At 42.6% G+C, this 23,349-nt stretch overlaps 1 protein-coding gene across 7 annotated transcripts in view; it reads right to left on the bottom strand.

Moving 5' to 3' along the window:
- Positions 1–23,349, bottom strand: part of PITPNM3 (PITPNM family member 3) — a 913,937-nt gene that overhangs the window by 570,573 nt on the left and 320,015 nt on the right. The window contains exon 1 of one of the 7 annotated variants that reach the window (XM_068270201.1): positions 7,806–7,880. The exons of the other annotated variants lie outside the window; for them this stretch is intronic. The gene's annotated coding sequence lies outside the window, so the exon portion shown is untranslated. Of the gene's footprint in view, positions 1–7,805; positions 7,881–23,349 lie in introns of those variants that run through there. 7 annotated transcript variants of the gene reach the window in all.

Below are 23,349 nucleotides of genomic sequence, written 5' to 3'. Positions count from 1 at the left end.
AAAAACTTATCACACCTAAACTTATCATGCCTAAACTTATCACACCTAAACTTATCATGCCTAAACTTATCACACCTAAACTTATCACACCTAAACAGAGTTTAGGCGTGATAAAGAGCTTTTCACCAGCGTGCTAACTGTTAGCACCGCTTTGTGAATCGAGCCCTTAGGCTGTTGCATCATGTCACACACAATATCGTCCCATCGTGGCAGATTCTGCCGGGATAATGCAAGGGATGCTTTTGCATTATAGCAAGTCCTGGCCAACCTCGATGTCTAGTGGCCAAAACCCTCATTTATAAAGTTCTGTCATGTTTAATGCCACCCTCCTCCCTACCCTGTACACATCCCCGGTGTCTACTGGCCCTCTTCCCTCCCCTGTACAGCTCCCTGGTGTCTAGTGGTGCTCCATTCTCTGTACAATTGCCTAGTCACAAGTGGTCTTCCCTCCCCTACACAGTTCCCTGGAGTCTAGTGGCTCCCTTCCTCCCCTGTATAGGTCCCTGGTGTCTAGTTGTCCACCTCTTACCATTAAACAGTTCCCTAGTGTGTAGTGGTTCCTCCTCACACCCCTAAACAGTTCTCTGGTGTCTGGCTACCTCCCCTACACAGTTCTCTGGTGTCTGGCTACCTCCCCTACACAGTTCTCTGGTGTCTAGTGCTTTCCCTCTCCCTTCCCCATATGGCTTCTCTGGTGATCTCCATGTCTAATATAGCTTCCCTGGGCCAAACATAATGCAAGGTGGGGAAACCACTTGCATGCCAAAGTTGATGGATCTGCAGGCCAGAGCTTGACATGTATGCATTACAGAATGATGTGCAAGTTTAATTCGGAAACGAGGCATGCTTTCATTCTACTGTATGCCTCTCTGTATGGTTGCACTGCACCGTTCACATAAATTCACTAGTGCATAACACAATTTAGTGCTGTCGTCACTAGGGGCAAAAGGGCAATTGTGCAGAGGTCCTGGAAAGGGGGGCGCGTGGACTAGGCAGTACACCACCAAGCCAGTCAGACCACACGGGCAGGAACCGACATGGGTCGCCAGTCAACTTCTGAATTCTTTGGGGGGGGGGGGGGGTGGCAACACACATACAAATACACACCTAGTGCCAATTACATCTTCCAAATATCCAAATATTTTCTCCCTCTGCTTCCTGCAGTCCTGTACCTGTAAAATGACTCTTTACCAACATCATGCAGTGCAGGTGCTCCACGAAATGCAACTTTAGGCTCAACTGGCACCAACTCAAGTAATTTAAGGTTCAAGACCTCCCTCTCTCTGCTTCCTGCAGTCCTGTACCCATAAAATTACTCTTTACTAACATATCGCGCAGTGAAGGTGCCCGGCGAAACTCAACTTTAGGCTCAACGGGCACCAACTTAAGTAATTTCGGGTTGTTGGTTTATATATATGAATGACGTTTGATAATACGAATAGCATCCTTATGTTGGGCACAGTAGCGAATGCACAAACCGGTTTGACTGTCTCTTTCTCTGTTGGTCTGGGTATTGAGAAGCATATCCTCTCTCACAGTTGTGCTAGCTATTTTATATGCATTTCTCAAAGATTTGTCTGGATAGCCACATGCCTTGAAGCCTCTGTGCAAACCACTCACTTCCTCTTCAAAAGAGGAACTGTCAGAGCAATTGCACTTGACCCTCACGTACTGGCTAATAGGTAACCCTTCCCCCACAGTATGTGATGGGGTGGAAGCTATTGGCCTGTAATAAGGCATTTGTGGCTGTATCCTTTCTGTACAGACATGTGGCAAGGTATCCTTGGTCATTAATCATGATCTGGATGTCCAAGAATAAGATGGTTGTCTGATTAAATTGTACTGCGAATTGTAGACTCCTATTATTGGAACTGAGGATGTCAATAAATTGCCTCAATTCTTGGTTGTTACCTGTCCAAATGACAAAGAGGTCATCTACGTCCAAATGATGAAGGGGTCATCTATGGACCTGTGCCACATAAGTACATGGTACAAGTACACAGAGAGACCATCATCAGAGAAAATGCTGCGTTCCCAGTCTCCCAGGTACAGGTTGGTGTATGAAGGGGCATAAGTAGTCCCCATAGCCGCCCCCCTGCACTTGGAAGTAGTGAATGCCTTTAAATACAAAAATATTATTCAGCAACAAAAATCTCACAAGATCTAGTAACAATATATTGTGTGCTGTGTGCTGACTGCCCAATTCATTTAAAAATGATGCTACAGCCTGATTTCTTAATTTTGCAGGATGCTTCAATAAAGGGCCTCTACATCTAGGGCCACTTATAAAGTCCCTGGGGATCTGGACACTGTCTAGAATCCTTAGCAGGTGGACGGTATCCCTGGTGTATGACGGTAATGCCTGTACATGTCATTGTAAGTTTCTATCTATATAGACACAATTTGTAGGGGTAATTGAGCCCTTCCCAGACACAATAGGGAGCCCAGGAGGCATTTCACTTAGCTTGTGAATTTTAGGCAATATATAGAATGTTGAGGCAATGTGTACAAGGGCTTCTCTTCTACCAGACAAAATAGTGCTATCTTGCAGCCTAAGATCCTATTCCACAGATGGGCAGTACAGTTAGTTGGAAATATCTCGGTGCTCCAAGCGCTTTAAAACCAGCTCAACACACACAACAGGGGACCACAACCACAATCAATAGATATGCAGATATGTACTATGAATATAGGTGCAAAATTTATCTGAAGTAGTCACAGATAAATCAGGAAAAACGATACTCATATTGTGGGTCCTGAACAACAGAGACCTACATACATCAAATCACTTTAAAATCACAAAACGAGTGCAGATCAGATCGGCGTAGTGCCCACTCTCCAAATCCCCACCGGTTTCGGCGTTCTGTCGTCATCAGGGGTAATCACAGGAAATTATCTTTAGGCTGCTGGTCCCTTGTGTTCTGGAGATACAGCAACATATTTACAGCGCAACACCTCTGATTGAGCTGCCGAATAAAAATTCAGTCTCGCAGTTTCTTTGAAGATGCTCTTGAAATATTGTCATTTTGTCCTCAAACATGCCATAACTCAGAGTGCTGCCAGAGGAATGGCAGTTATTCATCTCAGTCCACCAACAGCTTGCATTGCTAGCACACATAATATAATGCAGAACCCTCCTCAGAGACAGAGGAATAAACTGACACACAACATAGTTACAGAGATGATCTTTTAAATTTAAAGCTTTTTAAAAATGCAACAGTACATTTTTATAGTGGAATTTGACCATAACATTTGATCATTAAATAGGCCATAAAATTACGGTTATATAAAAATGCAAAAATCACTGTAGATGAATGATAATAAATATCTTATTATTAGGGATAAGCTGCTGTTTTGCAATTTCACTTTTATCAAAACATATCTAAAGTAGGGATGCTCGGAAAATCCCGCGGAATTATGAATTCCGTGATTCCGGCCGGAATTAGCTTAATTCCGATTCCGGTAGTACAACCGGAATTCCTATACCTCTCAAACGGAATTCCGCGGAAATTTTATAATTCCGACGGAATTTTCCGGAATAACACAAAAACTCTCTCTCTCTCTCTCTCTCTCAGCTGAATGAATTGTGCACCCCCTCCTACACTGCGCCCTGAGGCTGGAGCCTCTCCAGCCTCTGCCCGGCCCTGAGTGTGGTTGATGGTCTGGGGGGTAAGACAGATACCTACTACCATGTAGTGTGGTTCATGGTCTAGAGGGTAAGACAGATACCTAGTACCTACTACACACTGCATCCTGGGTTCAAATCCCAGCTATGGTATATAAGCATGCTTTTCAAAAAGTACAAATCCTTAATCATGCTACTTTTTCTATTGAATTGATCATAATGGTAGTATGGTTTATGCTAGGCAAGCTTTACCATGTAGTGTGGTTCATGGTCTAGAGGGTAAGACAGATACCTAGTACCTACTACACACTGCACCCTGGGTTCAAATCCCAGCTATGGTATATAAGCATGCTTTTCAAAAAGTACAAATCCTTAATCATGCTACTTTTTCTATTGAATTGATCATAATGGTAGTATGGTTTATGCTAGGCAAGCTTTACCATGTAGTGTGGTTCATGGTCTAGAGGGTAAGACAGATACCTAGTACCTACTACACACTGCATCCTGGGTTCAAATCCCAGCTATGGTATATAAGCATGCTTTTCAAAAAGTACAAATCCTTAATCATGCTACTTTTTCTATTGAATTGATCATAATGGTAGTATGGTTTATGCTAGGCAAGCTTTACCATGTAGTGTGGTTCATGGTCTAGAGGGTAAGACAGATACCTAGTACCTACTACACACTGCATCCTGGGTTTAAATCCCAGCTATGGTATATAAGCTGTTTTGAAAATCTGCAATTCCCTACTGGATGATATGAGAGAGAGAGAGAGAGAGAGAGAGAGAGAGAGAGAGAGAGAGAGAGAGAGAGAGAGAGAGAGAGAGATTTCAGTATGATGGAATTGTCCTGGAAATTTTCTGGCAGGAAAAGGCCGGCTTGTTGTGATGTTCCCTCCTATCAGCCTCCTATTTCCTCCTCTTAAAGAGGACCTGTACTGAGTAAAAATATTTAAAATAAACACATGAGGTAACCGAGGTAACTTCAAATGAACCTTACATAGTTACCTTGCCATCAGTTCCTTTCAGAAGCTCACCATTTTCTTCTGACAATAATCCCTTCAAGTTCTGACAATATTTTGTCAGATCTGAAATATATCAGTTGCTGTCAATAAAATATCAGTTGCTGTCAATAAAATATCAGTTGCTGTCAGTTATAGCTGAGTGTAAAACTGATGTACCAGGTAATGTCCATGTTTCCCTATGGCTCAAGTGGGCGATGTTACAGTTTAACTGTGTACTGACCAGAAAGCTGTTATGGGTAATGGCCATTTTCAAAATGGAGGACGGAAAATTCCCTTGATCACAGTGAACAAACAGGATGCGGGACAGGAGAAAGACACTGAGGAGTAGACTACATGGAAGGTAAGTATGACTTGTGTATGCTTTTTTTGACTTTTAATTTTCAGTTCAGGTTTTCTTTAAGGGGAGTGAATGGGGTTGGGAAGAGGAGGGAATGGGAGAGTGATAGGAGAGTGTATTGCCCCAAGCCTGCCTCTTCCTGTCTGAAAACTGGACTTCAACCAAAAGTCAATTTTTTCAAGAAGTGATTACGGGGACCAGGAGAAAATGAGGAAAGGAATGGGCAATGCCTAGTGGTATGGGGATCCAGCATGAACATACCACTGTGCTTACTTTAGGTAGCTTTGCCTCGGGTCAGGTGTGCTTTCAGTGACTGATTAATAACTCCTGACACTCCACTAGTATAATAATTGTGGTTTTTGATTTAGTTGTTAACAGATTAGAGGACCATCCAAGCATACCCTAACTTGTAAACATCTCGCTACTTAATTACATCACCCTTTTGCCCCTTTCACTTTCATTACATAACAGCTATACGCAATTATTCCATTAAACAATATTGTGCATGGCATGGTACCTGCCCCTAAGTAACTGTCTAATGGCCCGGCCTGAATGTAGATTTTGAAGCCCAGTTGGACTTAAGTGAATAATGTCTGCTGATACAACTCTTCAGTAGTGCTCGACATATTTTTCTCAAATGTGTTTTAAGGTCTGATGGATTACCACTCCCAGATCAGCTCCAATGCCCCAATCTCCTCCATTGTCTTCACCTTATGTTGCGCGTTTCCGCTTGAACAGGAGGTAAGAGACAAGACCTACCCAACTACGGTTACAACCAGGTCTTATGGGTGCAAGGTATTGGAGCTGAATGAGGCGTGAGCAATAAACCACCAGAACCAAACTGGCAGTGACAAAAACAGAATCAAAGTCCAGAACAATTCTAGGTCATCCATGGGAGATCTGAGGGTTGCGGTGCACAAAGGCTAGGCAGAATCAAGGTCAACAGGGTATCCAAGGTCAGTCCAGGTAGCAAACAATCATAACGGTGAAACAGGCAGAAGGACAGTTTAGGCAGCAAACAGGAATAGTCAGTAAAGAGGCTGAGGTCAAAATCCAGGAATGCAAAAGAAGAATAACGCACAATTAGTACAAGAGCACACAGCACCTAGCTTAGCTAATGCTATCATGGGCAATCACACACTGCACTCAGCATACTTAAATACATCCATCTGTCCAATAAGTGGCCAGCCACTCGCACATCATCCAATCAGAATGTAATAGCAATCCTGCCTGAGTGTCAGCTGACTAAGTATGTCAGCTGACACTAACTCCTGTGTCTCTTAGCAGCATAGGACGGACGCCTAGTCATACGCACCCATTCTCTTTCAGTGCGTGGATGTGTGCGCCTGCCCCTGTTGGATACCGGGGCTGCTATGCACACACAAGAGCGGTGCAGTTTTGGAAGTGCCAGACCGTGACAGACTCCCGGCAGAGATAGTCCCATCGCTGGATCCAGAAGGTGAGATCATGACATGTGTACGGCTAGCACTACCTAAAATCACCAGATGTACCAACAACCTACTCTACAAACAGAATCTAAACAAGCTTATAAAAACAGTTTACCTTACCATTGTCAGAAATCGGAATTCTGTGGAAATCCAGTATACTGCAACTTGGTAATTTTACCACAATCATAATACTCAGAAGCATTGGACTAATCAGAGAATGCAGAATTTTTCTGCAAAAATCAGATTACCACAGTAATTTCAGGGCCCTTTCACACTTGTGTAGTGCGTTGCAGAAAATTGCAGCCTAATGATAGTCTATGGAGAAGTTCATACTTCCCATGTTGCGGTACGCTGCGTGGAAGTGCCCAATTTAATGCTATCGCATACCTACGTAACCGCGGGGCTCCTGCTGCGACCTGCAGGGATCTGCGTCGGTCTGGATTTCATGTTAGTCTATGGTGATGCAGGTTTCTCTAAAGAAGTTGGAGTCGCGATGTCGCAGTGTGCATGCGTATTTTTACAATATGCTCCCACGTACTTCGGCATACATGAAGCAGGAAGTGCACGTAATTTCCTGCTTTGGCCAAAAGCCAGACAGGGAACACCGTGTACTAACGCGATGTTCACTGAAGGACCGTTTTTGGCGATGTGATGCGGCAGGCACGCCGCACCGCATTGCTAACGCCAATTTACAGTGCGAAACCAGATCAATCACAAGACTGATTTTTCCTTTTTCTGATTTTGCTTTCTCTGAATTCCTTTTTTCGGATTTTCTTTTCATTTTTTGCATTCCCTCTTGCAAAAAAAACCCCACTAATAAAATACTCCTCGAAAATTGGAAAAACAGAAAATTGAAAAACGGAAAGCAGAAAAATGGAAAATCGGAAATCTGAAAAAACGAAAATTGGTGTTGGCGGAAATCGGAATTTCTATAGAATCGGAAATGGGCATTTTTGACCATCCCTACGGACATAAGCTGAAACTTGGGTTATAAAACATGTTAGGAATGCAAACTGTCAGGTCACATTCATTCCACATAAATTGTGACAATACTGTTTATAAAACGGCAATAGGCACATTATTACTGCTGCTTCACATCAACGGATTACCCTGTTTAGTGCACCAAAATGGCTAGAAATGTCCCTGAATCACACAAAGTAATACAGGTGAGATGTGATCATACAATACATAATTTCAGCCTCATTAGTAATCTTTGCATTGTTTTTCCCTTATATGCCAGGAATGTTTCTTTACAGAACCTCTTAGAGAGTTGCTTTGCCATTTGCCTTTTCTCTTTCTTTATTATGAACAATATATGCATCAGTCATCCCCTATTCAAAAGATGTTATCTCACTTTTGTATAAACATTACCTTACTGCACAACGGGAAACCGTTTGAATTGTTTAGAATCCCGCATCTTGAAGAATGCTATTCAGCCAGTGCTGGGAAGCTGCTCCTATGAATCTGAAATATGAATTCATTTAAACCATAATAAATGTTTTAAAAAGAGAACGTTTAAGGATAGAACTCAGAGCTGATAGATTTGATAGCTTTAACATGTAAACATGGGCAGATTTTTTTATATTTTCTGATGCCCAGCCCTCCAAATGTTTGGCCTGGAGGAAAAATTTAAAATCCTCTAATACCTTTTGTATAGTCTGGAACAAGGCATTTTTGTTCAACTGTGCCAGCCATTTTAAAATTTGTACTCACTCTAGCCATGTCTTATTTAAAGAGAACCCTAGCTGGGAACAATACTTAAAAAAAAAAAAAATACTACCTGATCCAGGATGCTAGCCGGATCAGGTAGCATCCATTACTGCCGCTCCCTGTCGCTCCTGTGTGCCATTTGGGGTTATAGAGAGGCGCAGGAGAGCTAGTGGGATGGCCTGAGGGACAGGGAAGGGGCGTTACACAGGAGTGCCTCTCCTGCTAAGGACGCCCCTTCCCCTCTTCGATTGCTGATAAGCTGGCTGATGGTAGATTTAAAAAGGGGGCTGAAGGGTGCAGGGGGCACAGAGAGAGCACCAAGGGGGCATAGTGGCATGTCCCTTAGATGGGAATATGTCTCTGTGTCCCATTTGTGCTCAATAATCCTCCTCAGGTACACTTTAAAGAGAAACTCCAACCTAGAATTTAACTTTATCCCAATCAGTAGCTGATACCCCCTTTTACATGAGAAATATAATGCTTTTCACAAACAGACCAGCAGGGGGCGCTGTATGACTGATTTTGTGCTAAAACCCCTCCCACAAGAAGCTCTGGGACCGCGGTACTCTGGGCAAACTGCCACAATGTAACAAGGTGCACAGACAGGAAATCGCTGTTTACAGCTGTCTCTAACAGCCAAAACAGCTAGGAACAGCTACATAGCCTGCCCACAGTAAAAATGTCACCATGTAATAAATGTCAGAATGTAAATCGGGGAGAGGAAATATTTTAAAATGAGCAAACACTGACTAAATCATTTATACATAATTATGGTAAAAAATGAAGCACTTTTTTTACTACATTATTTTCACTGGAGTTCCTCTTTAAAGGGACCTGAGGAGTAACCTAAATTAAAAGATTTCACTTACCTAGGGCTTCCTCCAGCCCACCATAGGCCGCGAGGTCCCCCGGCATCCCCCTGGCTCCTCTCCGTGTCCCTCCGGCGGTTCCCGTTACCAGCGTCACCTGGTCTGGGTGTTGTGCCGACTCTTCCTGGATCCTGACGCTTTTCATCATCACGCCGGCATGACAAGTCTGCGCATGGGCGGTTTTCTAACTCTAAACCACGCATGCACAGACCTGTCACACTGGCCGGCGTGATGACGAGGAGCGTCAGGATCCAGGAAGAGTCGTCCAACAACCTAGGTGTCGCTAGTAACGGGAGCCGCCGGCTGGACAAAGAGAGGAGCCAGGAGGATGCCAGGGGACCTCGCGGCCTATGGTGGGCTCGAGGAAGCCCCAGGTAAGTGAAATCTTTTAATTTAGGTTATTGCTCAGGGTCCCTTTAAAGGACAACTATTGATACACATTTTTTTTTTAAGTGGTATGTGAATACCCTGTCTTTTTTTTCCTAAATACTGCTGTAAATCTTTCCCTGCATATCTATTCCTTTCTTGTTATAGAAATGTTATCAGATATCTCCATTCCTTGCAGTGATGGCGTTGGGAGTGGATCATCCCATTTGCAAAGGTGTTTCTAATATCCCCTTTCCTTCACCTATTAACCCCATTGTCCATATGCAATTAACATTTTCTCCTTAGTTTTCTCCTAAGTGATATTTTCAAAATTGTCAATAACATGTTGTTTAAACCAGCAGTAATGAAGAAAATACTTCAAATAATTTTGACAGTACTTTTCCATCTACTTTTTGGTACTTTTTCAGTTGCAAAGTACCAAAAAGTTATTTTAAATAGAAGATGAAAAATTATCTCCCAGGAGAAAACTCAGGAGAAAAAGTTAATTTGTGTATGGCCCCGTGTGTCTAATATAACCAATCAGAGAAAAAGGAATAAACTTCTCTCTCGGTAGGAGTTATCCTGATAAGATGCCAGGCTCCTAAGGATGGCTAAAATGACTGAAGAGAATGGATTGAAACCCTTGTGCTGTGCTAAGCAGGAAAAAATGATGCATCTCTTATCTGCTAAATGTAGAGCCTTGTATGATAGTTGTATGAGATTAAACTTCCTTTGGGTGATTGGTAGGCAATGGAGGGATTGGCAGAGAGGGTTTCATCAGAGGAACAGGGGAAAAGGTGAATGAGATGAGCAGCAGAGTTCAGTAGGAACTGGAGAGGGGCCAGTCTATTTTTGGTAGGCCACAGAGTAGAGTATTACAGTAATCAAGATGAGACATGATTTACACCATAGATCGATGAAATTTGAGTATAATACCACAATAACACAGGTGCCCAAACTAATGGTGCTCAGACCAACTGCTTAAATCTTACCACCATATCTAGAGATTATTTAGAAGAAAAAAAGTCTACAGTGCTAAGCTATAGTAAGGGTGGAAGCCAAGTCTCTCTTGGCAAGTGCTCCATCTAATATGTGTGCTCTTCAACCTCTAGTTTGGAGATCTAAGCATGACATTTTGGGAGGATGCGATTTGATTTCTGTGAACTGGAATGCATATAAATTCAAGTGAATTGCTTGGGCTACAAAACAAAAAATCAAAGAAAAAAAAAGCCCCATTCTGCAGAATAGATAGCACAGTCATTGTGATGAGAATTATCATTAGTTTAATACTTTCAGCATCTACTCAGCATCCCCTTAAAACCCCACGCCATATCATTGATATAGATGTGACCTTCAAATGTTAAACACTAATTGCTTCTTTTTTTAGCAGTGCTTTCATGGATGCCTACCGGTGAAAGTTTAATGCTGGAATTACAGCAGGATGTCATAAATCACAATTAAATGTGTTTCTCTTTTTTCCTTGGCTTTTCTTGAAAGATTTAAGACGAAAACGACATTTATTAAGCTGTAAATATTAACATAAACCAGAGTTCAAAATAAATCCCCAAATTTCTCCAGGACTGATAATATTTTGAAGAAGAAGAAGTGTTACATGCGAAAAAATTGTCAGATGGGGTAGTAAACTGCAAAGCATGCCAGAGGCTGAGATCAAGCCACATAATGTCACTATATCACTGTAAGTGCAAGCCTGGAAAATACAATATCCACTCAGACCGCCATAAAAGATACAGAATAAACATATGTTAACAGTGTATTAGTACCACCCTGGCGTTCGTTTAATTACGGCCATAGGTGGCGTTTTTTTTTTTAAATGTGTCTTTGATGGTGTAGCTAGCACTAGTCTAGCTACAGTTTGCCCCCAAGTCCCCTGGCACTGTCCACCTCCCTCCGCTCGCCGCTGGCGATATTTACCTGGCCGCGATCCCGCGATGGCCGAGACTTCGGCCATAGATTCAGGTGTTGCTATGGCGATGATCGGGCCTGACGTCTGACATCAACGACGTCATGCACCCTTCCGATCGCCGCCATTTCAACCCCTGGAGGCTATGGAGAGGCTGCGCCGGCGCGGGCTTCGGAGGGGTATGTATAAAACAGCGACGATCGGGGGGGATCAGGCCAGCGGCGATCAGAGGGGTGATGTAGGTAGGTACACCCCCTTCCGAAAATTTGGTCTAAAAAGACCCTCCAGGAGCTGAGCAATCCACCGCAGCGGTAATGGACGAGCTGAGCTTGTCCATACCGTTCAGGTGGTTAATGTAATTCCAGTGTTATTAAACATTGTTATGAAGGTATAACAGTGCTCTAATTGTCACTTTATATAACGTTATTATAGGAGCACTATCACAAAATATTTTGAAATTTAAAATACGTGTGTACTGTATACATACATATAAAATGTATTTTTGTCCCCAAGTAAAATGCACTATAAAATTACTTTTTCCTATGTCGCTTTTACTTTATAGTCAAAATCTGACAGGTTTTTGACTGGTCCATCTCCTCATGGGGGTTTCTTAGGGTTTTCTTTATTTTCAAAAGCACTTACTGAATGGCAGTTGCTCAGACCAACTGCCAGAAAATTGTGCATATGAGTAGGAAGCCTGACCAACATATTTGTATACATTCTTTCACGAGTTTTTGTTTCCAAGGAGTGCTTATGTAAAGAATAAAGGAAATACTGTAATCACTCATGAGGAGAAGGACTAGTTTTAAACCTGGGCGATCTGTCAGATTTTAACTCCCTAATGTAAGCAACAGCAACATAGCAGAGTTATTTATAGTGCCTTTCAGTCTGTGGGAATTTTTTTGTGATAGTGGTCCTTTCAATGTTTGGAATAATGTTGATGTGCAGAATCCTACAAAGATCTCCTCATTTTGCATGACTAACTGATCAGTGAATAATGGCGCACAGCGCCAATGCATAAGAATGGTGCCGCATTAAAAAGATACGCTTATCGCTATTTATCGTTAGTACTGCATAATAATGGCGCGCAGGGAAAAAAGAAGAAAAACGGCACACACTAACGTTATTTATCAATAGTGGCACACACTAACGTTATTTATCAATAGTGGCACACACTAACGTTATTTAGCAATAGCGCCCTACATAAGTCAAACTGCAGACATTATTTGACTGCAAAACGGTGAATGGATTTAATGCAACACTGTCAAGGTTAGGGTTAGGCACCACTGGGGGGGGGGTCTTAGGGTTAGGCACCACCAGGGGGGTCTTAGGGTTAGGCACTACCAAGGGGGTGGTTAGTTACAGGGAAGGTTCTGTGTGAGAGTAGGGTTAGGTATAGTTACAGTACAATATACACCACCTGGGGGTCTTAGGGTTAGGAACCACCAGGGGGGTCTTAGGGTTAGGCACCACCGGGGGGGTTTAGGGGTTAGGGATAGGTACAGAGAGGGTTCTGTGTGTTAACGCTAAATAACGATAAGGCTTTAACGCTAAATAACAATAAGGCTTTAACGTTAAATAGCGATAAGCGGCAAACGGATTAGCGGCAACACTGTGCGCCATTATTCACAGGCGCCATTTTCAGATGGATGCGGCTGTACAGTGCACAGAGATTCTCCTGAGGTAAAGAACACCAGAAAGCAAAGGAAATCCCCCATCCCTAACTGGATTTTTGTACATTGTCTAGATGGCAAAACTCTTGCCTGGCTCACAACAGAACAAAATGAGCATTGCTGAAAGGTTAGTAAATTAGCACTCTTCAATTTCATATATTTTGAGTCAGGGCTGTGGAGTTGGAGTCAAGGAGTTGGAGTTAGAACAATTTTGAGTACCTGGAGTCAGTGGTTTCATAAGCTGAGGAGTTTGAGTCGGATGATTTTTGTACTGACTCCACAGCCCTCCCCTGTGGCTTCATCACCTTAAAGAGAATCTGTATTGTTAAAATCGCACAAAAGTAAACATACCAGTGCGTTAGGGGACATCTCCTATTACCCTCTGTCACAATTTCGCCGCTCCCCGCCGCATTAAAAGTGGTTAAAAACAGTTTTTAAAAGTTTGTTTATAAACAAACAAAATGGCCACCAAAACAGGAAGTAGGTTGATGTACAGTATGTCCACACATAGAAAATACATCCATACACAAGCAGGCTGTATACAGCCTTCCTTTTAAATCTCAAGAGATCATTTGTGTGTTTCTTTCCCCCCCTGAGGGGGGAGTGCATAGCAGAACCACAACACTGAAGAACTTGGCAGCCTTCCAGACACAGGCTGACAAGTCTGACAAGGGGAAGATACATTGATTTATTACAGAGACTGTGATAGTACAAAGTGCTGCAGTAAGCCAGAACACATTAGAATAGCTTTTGGAACTTGTAGGATGATAAAAAACAGGATGCAATTTTTGTTACGGAGTCTCTTTAAAGTTAACCTGTAACAGAAAAAAAAGTGCCTCTGGGAGGTACTTACCTCGGGAGGGGAAAGCCTCGTTCTCCTCCTTCCCACAGTGGTCTTGCTGGGCCCCTCAAAATGGCGGGTATTTAAATATTTACCTTCCCGGCTCCAGCGCAGGTGCAATAGCTGCTCTCGGCTAGGGATAAGGCGGAAATAGCCGATCCCAGCCAGGTCCACAAGTCGTCTGCACCTGCGCAGTAGGGCGAACCCGTTTGGGATCGACTATTTCCGCCTTAGCCCATCGGGGAGCTACTACTGCACCTGCGCTGGAGGAGCTACTGCGCCTGTGCCACAGCTTGACAAATTGTCGCTTTTGGCTTCAGAGAGGCCCAGCAAGACCACTGTGGGCTAGAGAAGGATGAGGGAAGCCTCAATAGGATCCAGAGCCTTCCCCCTCCCGAGGTATGGGGTTTCCATAGGAGGGGGGTATCACAGTTTTAATTATGAAGCATAAGTTATTATGGTATATTAATGACATTTTGTCAGTGTCATTATTGGTCCCTGTTGAGAAAATCAGCTCACTGTATCTGTTATTCAATTGAGGCTCACAGCGTGATAAAGTTTCTGCAACTGAACTATAGTCCCTGACCAAAAAAAACCCTCTTCATCCTGTTACAACTTCATCAACTTTTGTCTTAAAAGGTCACGCTGTCTTTGTTTCTGGAATGGGGTTGGCAAACATGGATCCCAACGTGCAGACACCTTAGACATGTGCAGTTCATCATGAAAAATTTTCCCCACACTAGCATAACTGACGCCAGTTTTATTCATGATCATTTGGATGGTTGTTTTGTGTGTCTTCCAGGTTTAAACACTCCACTTTCATCACCAGCTGTAATTGCAGCAAGGCTGAACTTTGCTTGTCATAGCCATTCTCAGCTGCAGAGGGACTAAAATCCAGTGACCCACTCAAATCTAGGTCCTTTGTCTATCATCATTGTTGAATTTCATCTACCGACAGGCCAGCAGGACACTGGCCAAAAAGCAATACTTTGGATTAGTAAGCACAAAGGCTTCACCACCTTTTGGACAAAGCCAAACACTGGATTTTGAACTTTTCAGACATTCTTTATCGTTCTCTCTGTTCTGCTTATTTCTAACCAACCAATCCAAGTTCAACTGCTAGATATTATTTTGTATATTTTTGTGTATAATTTATATAATAAAACTAATGATTTAACCTTCCTGGTGGTAACCCCGAACGTAGTTCAGGGTAAGCCGCGCAGGAGGTTTTCTCAGGCCCTACTGGGCCGATTTACTTAATTTTTTTTTTGCTGGACGCAGCTAGTACTTTTCTAGCTGCGTCAGCACACCGATCGCCGCCGCCCCGCGCTCCACCCCCCCCCCCCAGACCCTGTGCGCTGCCTGGCCAATCAGTGCCAGGCAGCGTCGAGGGGTGGCCCGGGACTCCCAATGACGTCGGTGACGTCATCCCGCCCCGCCGCCATGGCAACGGGGGAAGACCTCCAGGAAATCCCGTTCTCTGAACGGGATTTCCTGATCGGAGATCGCCGAAGGCGATCGAAGCGGGCGGGGGGATGCCGCTGAGCAGCGGCTATCATGTAGCGAGCCCTAGGCTCGCTACATGATTTAAAAAAAATGCTGCGCTGCCTCCTGGCGGAAATAATTGAACCGCCAGGAGGGTTAATCGTTCCAGTTTTTGCCCTTGTTAGCTGATTATTCGGATCCATGCTATAACTCTGTACCCAGAAGAGACACACTACAGCATTGTTAATCTTTCTAAATTCTTGATTTTCTAGTTAGGTTGCTTTTAGAAATAGCTAGTTCTGAGGTCTTTCCACCTCATTTCAATGTGGAGAGTGGTGGAAGAAAAATACCAGATTTCCAGCACAGAATTGATAACTTTACTGATTGTACATGCAATCAAGATTATATCATGTATGGGCCCACCATCCAACCTTAAATGTTTACTTTGCTCACAGTGCAATTGCCTTCAGAAGACTCCAATGGATGCTGTCACAATACAATGAGCTGATTTTCTCAAAATCATTTAGGGACCAACAGCACTTTGGGACCAATGACAACACTGACAAAATTTCATCAATTTACCGTAAGAACTTCTAGGTGATAATTAAGACTTTACGGGACCCTCTCATATTGAAACCCCCTCAATGAAATTCTCCCAGCTGCTCATCCCTACAAACATCCAATTTGTCTTTGTCCCAGAAATACATTGTTTAACAGAACAAAACAAAGAGAGGAATAATTTCTCTAGAAATAAGCACCAGATAATTTTTTGCTGCAGCAATGTCAAATCTTTTATCCCTTTTGTTCGACATATATGTTCATCTCTTTGACCGTTCATCGTCTTCTTGACAATATCAAAGCAGAATGGTGAGTAATGAGAGCAATTTCCAAATGCTCTGAGCCCAGATGCTGAATGCAGACTTATTAAAGAATTTTGCAATAGTGGAATTTGTTATAGAAACTGCTGTACGGTTGGAAAAAAATATATATAATTGGATCAAAAGAGAAAAAGAATCCTGGAGCTCAATACGTTTGATAAAGTAGGTCATTTACAAAGAGACAGAAACAATGGTAAGTGTGGAAAAAAATGTTGTTTCTATTTTTACCTTGCCACTGACTTTACCAATAACACGTACACGACAGGAAAACATGTAAATATCTGAGGATTAGCGGGAAAACAGGACATTGGCTTTAAACAGCAAGATGTAAACATCAATCAATTCAAGTCTGTGTATTTGACTAGCAAGGAAGAAACAACTATAAACTCTCTGAAAATGTGGCGTCTTTTCCCATCTCCTTCAGTATATCATGCTCGGCTTACATAAGTCCTCATTCAGACAGAAGCTGAACATTGCTGCTGGGTTTAAAACAAAGTTTGCCCAGATATTAATCAGATGAACTAAAAGCCTAGATTTATCTGATAAATACACGTACGTGAAAAACGGGCGCAGAGAGTCTGCCGTTAAGAGAATATCGGTACATTTACCAATATTCTACTAGTAATGTTTTAATTTTCGATAATAAAATATCGGTAAATGGTACAGATATTTTACTATCACTAAACCTAACCCTACTCTCACACAACTCCCCCCCCACTCCCTGACACCTAACCTAAGCCCCCCCCCACACACACACACAAACTACTTTTCCGATTGCCTAACCCTAACACCAAACACACACACACACACACACACACACACACACACACACACACACACACACACACACACACACACACACACACACACACACAAAACACCTTTCCTGATGCATAACCTTAATCTCCTCCCCCCTACACAAACACCCTTCCAGACGCCTAACACTAACAGTTCCCCCTGCACAAACGCTCTTCCTGACCCTAACCTTTCCCCCCTTAAACACCTTTCCCGATGCCTAATCCTAACCTCCCCCCACGCATTCACTCTTCCTGATGCCTGACCCTAACAGCCCCTTTCCCACAAAAACCCTTCCTGATGCCTAATCCTAACCTCCCTCCCCCATCAACACCCTTCCTGGTGCCTAACCTTAACTCCCCCCCCCCCCCCCAGCACAAGCACCCTTCCAGACACCTAATCTTAACAGACCCCCCCCCCCCCCTGCACAAACCCTCTTCCTGACACCTAACCCCCACAAAAAACGATAATTATTGGGTGCCAAATCGTGCACTGCGGGGCCACAAGCAAGAGAAACCCTGAAAAAAAAAACAATGATTATTGGTCCCGAATTTCCCCTGACGCCAGCATGCAAATATTTGTGATTTAAGTCAGTGGTGGGATCCAATTTGCCCAGGAGCCACATGCGCCCAATATGTTTGAACAAACATAAAAACAAACCGGTAAAAACAAATAAGAACACAGTAAATAGTTTCCTATAAGATAACAAATCTGAAGTCCAGATCAGACACATAACTACAAATCATGGTGTTCCACAGCAACATGTTAGATATGTTTGATTGTCTAACAAATATCATGAGACAAACATCTTATTTCTATGGGCAGCCCTAGAGTAAAAGCATGTTTACTGAGTTCAGCTCATCTTACTATCAAATCATGTAGCATCTCTTGTACACAGTGCCCACTGAATAATGTGAGGATATTATGCAGTTCGGCGGGTTGGAGCAATGAATTGAAAGCTGTTTTCATTCATATACTTATAACCTGGCAACACAATCCAGTCTGAATAAACTATGAAACACTGACAATTATTGCCCGAAATAGTGACATTATTGAGGGTTTAGCTAAGAAAGTGACTGACCACATAGACTGACCACAAACATTTGGAAGAAGGTTAACCAGTTCAAATCTGAAAGCAGACCGGAACTCAGAACTTCATTTCGGCTCCAAAAGATAAGCAACAGCATAATTGCCTTTAAAGAAAAACATTTTTGTAACAGTTGATACAAATCCTGCAATAAATATGCAGTATGTCTACTTCATGCTTTCACGGAAGCAGAAATAGGGTTAACATCTTGTGTTTACAAATTAGCTGCGCTGCCGAAGCAGCTAGCTGACGAAGCTGAGAGATTAAATTACAGTTGTGATTAGTCACATATGAGGGAGAATTAGACAGGCTGAACTATCTAAATACACACAGGGTACATTTCTCTCTGTTTTCCAACTGTCTTGTGCAAGAGTTCAGGCCCGCTTTAAAACGCTAAGGAAATTGGTTGAGGATCTGGAAAGATACTTTATTTGTAACATAAGCGTTAAAAACATCTTATGCCCTCCTGACACATAGTTTTGGTGTAATATTTGGGAGATCTTTAGTGTAAGAAATGAAGAATGTGAAGCATTGTACTTCTATAGTAATAATGCAGCCAAACAGATTAACTTTGTGCACTGATAAGAATTTCCAACCATAAAACACTTCCCTAGCAGAAAATGGCTTCTGAGAGCAAGAAAGACATAAAAAGGGGAATCTCTTTTCAGTGAGGGTCACACTGTAGTCACTTCCTGTCTGAGTCAGGACTGAGTCAGCCACTTACATACCTGATATTTAACTCTTTCAGGCAGAGGAAGAAAAAAGGAACACAGCATAGTTATTTGTGTGCTAGGCACCATACATACACATGTCTATCTCATCATGTCACATGTTACTTCGAGTATCCTTTAAAGAGACTCCGTAACAAAAATTGCATCCTGTTTTTTATCATCCTACAAGTTCCAAAAGCTATTCTAATGTGTTCTGGCTTACTGCAGCACTTTCTGCTATCACAGTCTCTGTAATAAATCAATGTATCTTTCCCCTGTCAGACTTGTCGGCCTGTGTCTGGAAGGCTGCCAAGTTCTTCAGTGTTGTGGTTCTGCTATGAACTCCCCCTTCCAGGCCCCTCTATGCACACTGCATGTGTATTATTTAGATTAGAGCAGCTTCTCTCTTATCTTTTACAAGCTGGATAAATCGTCCTCTGAGCTGGCTGGGCTTTCACATACTGAAGAATTGCAGACAAGGGCAAAGCTGTTTGCAGGAGAAAAAAGAGCAGCCTGAAACTTCAGTGCATGAGATTCTGCAGGGAGAAAGAAACACACAAATGATCTCTTGAGATTCAAAAGGAAGGCTGTATACAGCCTGCTTGTGTATGGTTGTATTTTCTATGTGTGGACATACTGTACATCAACCTACTTCCTGTTTTGGTGGCCATTTTGTTTGTTTATAAACAAACTTTTTAAAACTGTTTTTAACCACTTTTAATGCGGCGAGGAGTGGCGAAATTGTGACAGAGGGTAATAGGAGATGTCCCCTAACGCACTGGTATGTTTACTTTTGTGCGATTTTAACAATACAGATTCTCTTTAAAGAAGGTAAGTCCACCACTGCCTCCTCAGCAATTTTAGCCATTTTAGCTACTTTTACTCTCTTGGCACCTCTGTTTTCTTTATACAATACCAGTTGCCTGGCAGCTTTGCTGATCTCTGTCTACAGTAGTTTCTGAATCACACACCTGAAACAAGAATGCAGTTAATCAGTCAGAGCACCTGATCTGCATGCTAGTTCAGGGTCTGTATTAGGGCCTATTTCCACTAGACGCTCGCATGTGTGATCAGTCATTTCTCACATGATACAGAAACACAGCCTATTGAAATTGTGTGCGGGAAAAAAGATACCTGTTGCAGATCTATGCAGAACGCATCTAAATTTCCATAGGCGCGCATGTCACGGCAATAGCGATTCAGACACCAATTTGTATCTGCATCGAGTGCTGCATCCATTTTAAGAACGGACTCGGCACCCCTGTGGAAACTCGGCCTCAGAGGCAAATGATCATATAGCAGGATAGCCAGGCAATGTGCATTGTTTAACCACGTCCCCTCCCCGGGATGAGTATCTACATCCCTGCAAAATCCCTCTTCACCTTGCAGGGACGTAAGTACGATTTCTAAACAAAATGGAGATGGCACACAATTGTCTCAACAGGAAATCTGTATTAGCAGCTTACAGAGCATACAGAGGTGCACAGAGGTGTCCCTTACCACGGTGCACTGCCACTCGTTCCTGCGCTAGTTCTCGCTGAAGATTCTTAGAGGGGAGATCAATGAATGGGAACGCAGTGCCCATTCATTGATCTAAGTCCACTTGTGAAAGATCGCCGGCATAAATGAGATGTCGCGTCATTCACAAAAGCCAATACTTACACGTCCATGTATTACTTCCTGTTTGCGTACTAATAGTACGCACAGGAAAGCTATGCGCAAGGATATCTTGTGGCCAAATAGTAAAATTACACCTACACACACACACACTTTTTTTTTAAATAAACAGACCTACATTTACATTTAAAATTAACCTCTTACCTCCCACACTCCACAAGTTACCCAAATAAAGCTTTTGTAAAATAAATAAATAAATAAATAAATTATATATATATATATATATATATATATATATATATATATATATATATATATATATATATATATATATAATTTTTTTTTTTAATACAGAAATAGTAACCTTAGGGACTGAACTTTTTTAATATGTATGTCAAGAGGGTATATTACTGTTGCTTTTTAAATTATGGGCTTGTAATTAGTGATCGACGCAAAACTGAAAAAATGCATCTTTATTTCCAAATACAATTTTGGTGCCATACATTGAACTACCGTGTTTCCCCTAAAGTAAGACATCCCCTGAGAATAAAACCTAGCAGGAATTTCAAGAATGCTTGAAATGTAAGACACCCTCCGAATTTTAGCCCTAGCAGCAGCCCACATGACACCAGCAAGTCACGCTCAATACAAAGCCTGGATACAGGAGAGCAGCAGTATAATGTGAGTTCCACACAGTCCTATATATGTGTCAGGCAATTGTGTTTTTGTTGGAGCAAGCCCTTCTGATCTGTTGTGATGATAAGCATAACCAGCACTTCACCTCTTCCCAGGACACACACACACAGCTTATCCTATCATAGCTCTGGGGAGCCTGACAGAGTTCTCTGCCTGCAAGAAATAGACTCTTACCCACATGATCAGCAGAATCAATTTCTTGTAATTGAGAGCCAATATCTGCAAACCACAAGCTCTGTGTATGTTGCACAAGGCATACAGTATGTACATTTTGTATAGGAAAAATACCAGTGTGTTTGCCCAAAAATAAGACATCCCTGTCTTATTTTCGGGGAAACACGGTAGGGAAATATTTTAAATGTTGCAATAACCGGGACAAATGGGCAGATAAAATGTGTGGCTTTTATCCACAGTAGAATGTTTGATTTTAAAACTATAAAGGCCGAAAACTGAATAATTTTTTTCTTATTATAACCTCTTTAAATGCATTTAAGTAAAATAATTCTTAGCAAAAAGTACCACCCAAAGAAAGCCTAACTGGTTCAAAAAAATGTATAGATCATTTCAGTGTGATAAGTACTGATAAAGTTATTGTTAAGATGAATGGATGCAGTGCTGAAAGGTGAATAACTTTGAAGGTGAAGTGGTTAAGACAAAATAAATATGTCAGCCTTCATATTCAGCTCACTCCAGGCATGCTTCAATATACTTTAAAATAAGTTTAAGATAATCTATGCATGACTTTGCACATAGGTATTCATTATTTTCACGCTAAATGAGCGTGAAATATTCAGCAAAACTCATTATGAATCGTAAGCTAAAGTGACATCACCAAAAGCATACAAATATGATATAAAACAAGCATTAAAAACACTAGGGAAGTTTCCCAGTACCTCTTTATGTATAGGTTACGGTTATTGGATTACACACAAAAAAAACAGATTGAGGGTAATGGGAAGCCTCTATATAGTCCAGAAGGTTCCCCCTGTCCTACTAGACCCCACCAATCCAGCACTGGGACTCTTTGACCATATTCGACAAGAGCTTGTAGAATATCCCCTCGTGGCTGCGCTCCCTTCCGCATATGAGCGTGGTCGCACTGCGCAGGTGCAAGTATAGCTTGTACCTGCGCAGTAGCATAAAGCCGCTTGTGCATGTGTTATCAACGGGTTTGCTTAGGAAACACTGCAATGGCAGAGAAACACAAGACAAATGTTGAATAAGTTTAAACAGACGTTTATTATAGAGTGCACCAGTGATGTAAGCACAGCAATGCTGACATAAAGTAATATCCCAAAACACGCAATCCTAAACCCCAAACACCACAATCTATCTACATAAATAATGTACAGGGCATTTACACAAAAAACACTGGACCAAATTAGCAGGCAATAAACATAGTCAAACAAGGCAAGTTTGGGTATAACAGATCAGAGTACAGACAGGAGATCAAAGTACAGATCACAGAAGACAAGAGACAGGAGAGGCCAGGCAACTGCTCAGGGAAAGGGAACTGAAGTTCTGGCACTTGCTGAAAGCCAGAGCAGTCCTTATATGTCCTATAGCCACCAGCACCAGATTGCACAGGTAGCAGAAGGGTGGCGGGCCCTGGCTGGTGGAAGAGAGTCTATACGCATGGCTCTATGCGCCATCTGCAGGCGAGGTCAGGAAAAGCAGACATCAGAGCCATCTACTGGTGGCTGGTGAAATAACAGATAAAGTCAGGCATTTGCTGCCACCGGCAAGAAAACAAGGCCATAGTTCCTAACAGCATGGCTTTTTTCCTCCACAGTGCGGTCGCGCTTGTACACCAACCGGAGCGCAGCCTCAAAACCATAGAGGGTGGGATGACTGAGTATTGAAGAAGCCTTTGGATCATCTAGGTGCTTCCATTTACTGAGGTAAGTATCGAGCATTAGTATTTTCCCCACAGGTTTGCTTTAAAGAGAACCCGAGGTGGGTTCTAAGAATCCTATTAGCACACAGAGGCTGGGTCTGCATATAATGCCCAGCCTCAGTTGCTATACAGTTTCCCCCCAGGCTGCCCCTGCGCTCTGCTGTCCCCCATAAATCAAATGCCCACCTCGGGTTCTCTTTAAAGGGATACTGTAGGGGCGTCGGGGGAAAATGAGCTGAACTTACCCGGGGCTTCTAATGGTCCCCCGCAGACATCCTGTGTTGGCGCAGCCACTCACCGATGCTCCGGCCCCGCCTCCAGTTCACTTTAAAGTCAGAAAATCACTGCGCCTGCACGCCCGTGTCCTCGA

This window comes from Hyperolius riggenbachi, chromosome 2 (genome assembly GCF_040937935.1).
Source record: "Hyperolius riggenbachi isolate aHypRig1 chromosome 2, aHypRig1.pri, whole genome shotgun sequence".
NCBI classification, from domain to species: domain Eukaryota; kingdom Metazoa; phylum Chordata; class Amphibia; order Anura; family Hyperoliidae; genus Hyperolius; species Hyperolius riggenbachi.
The sequence above is the reverse complement of the archived record's forward strand: the minus strand, read 5'-3'. Positions and strand labels throughout refer to the sequence as shown.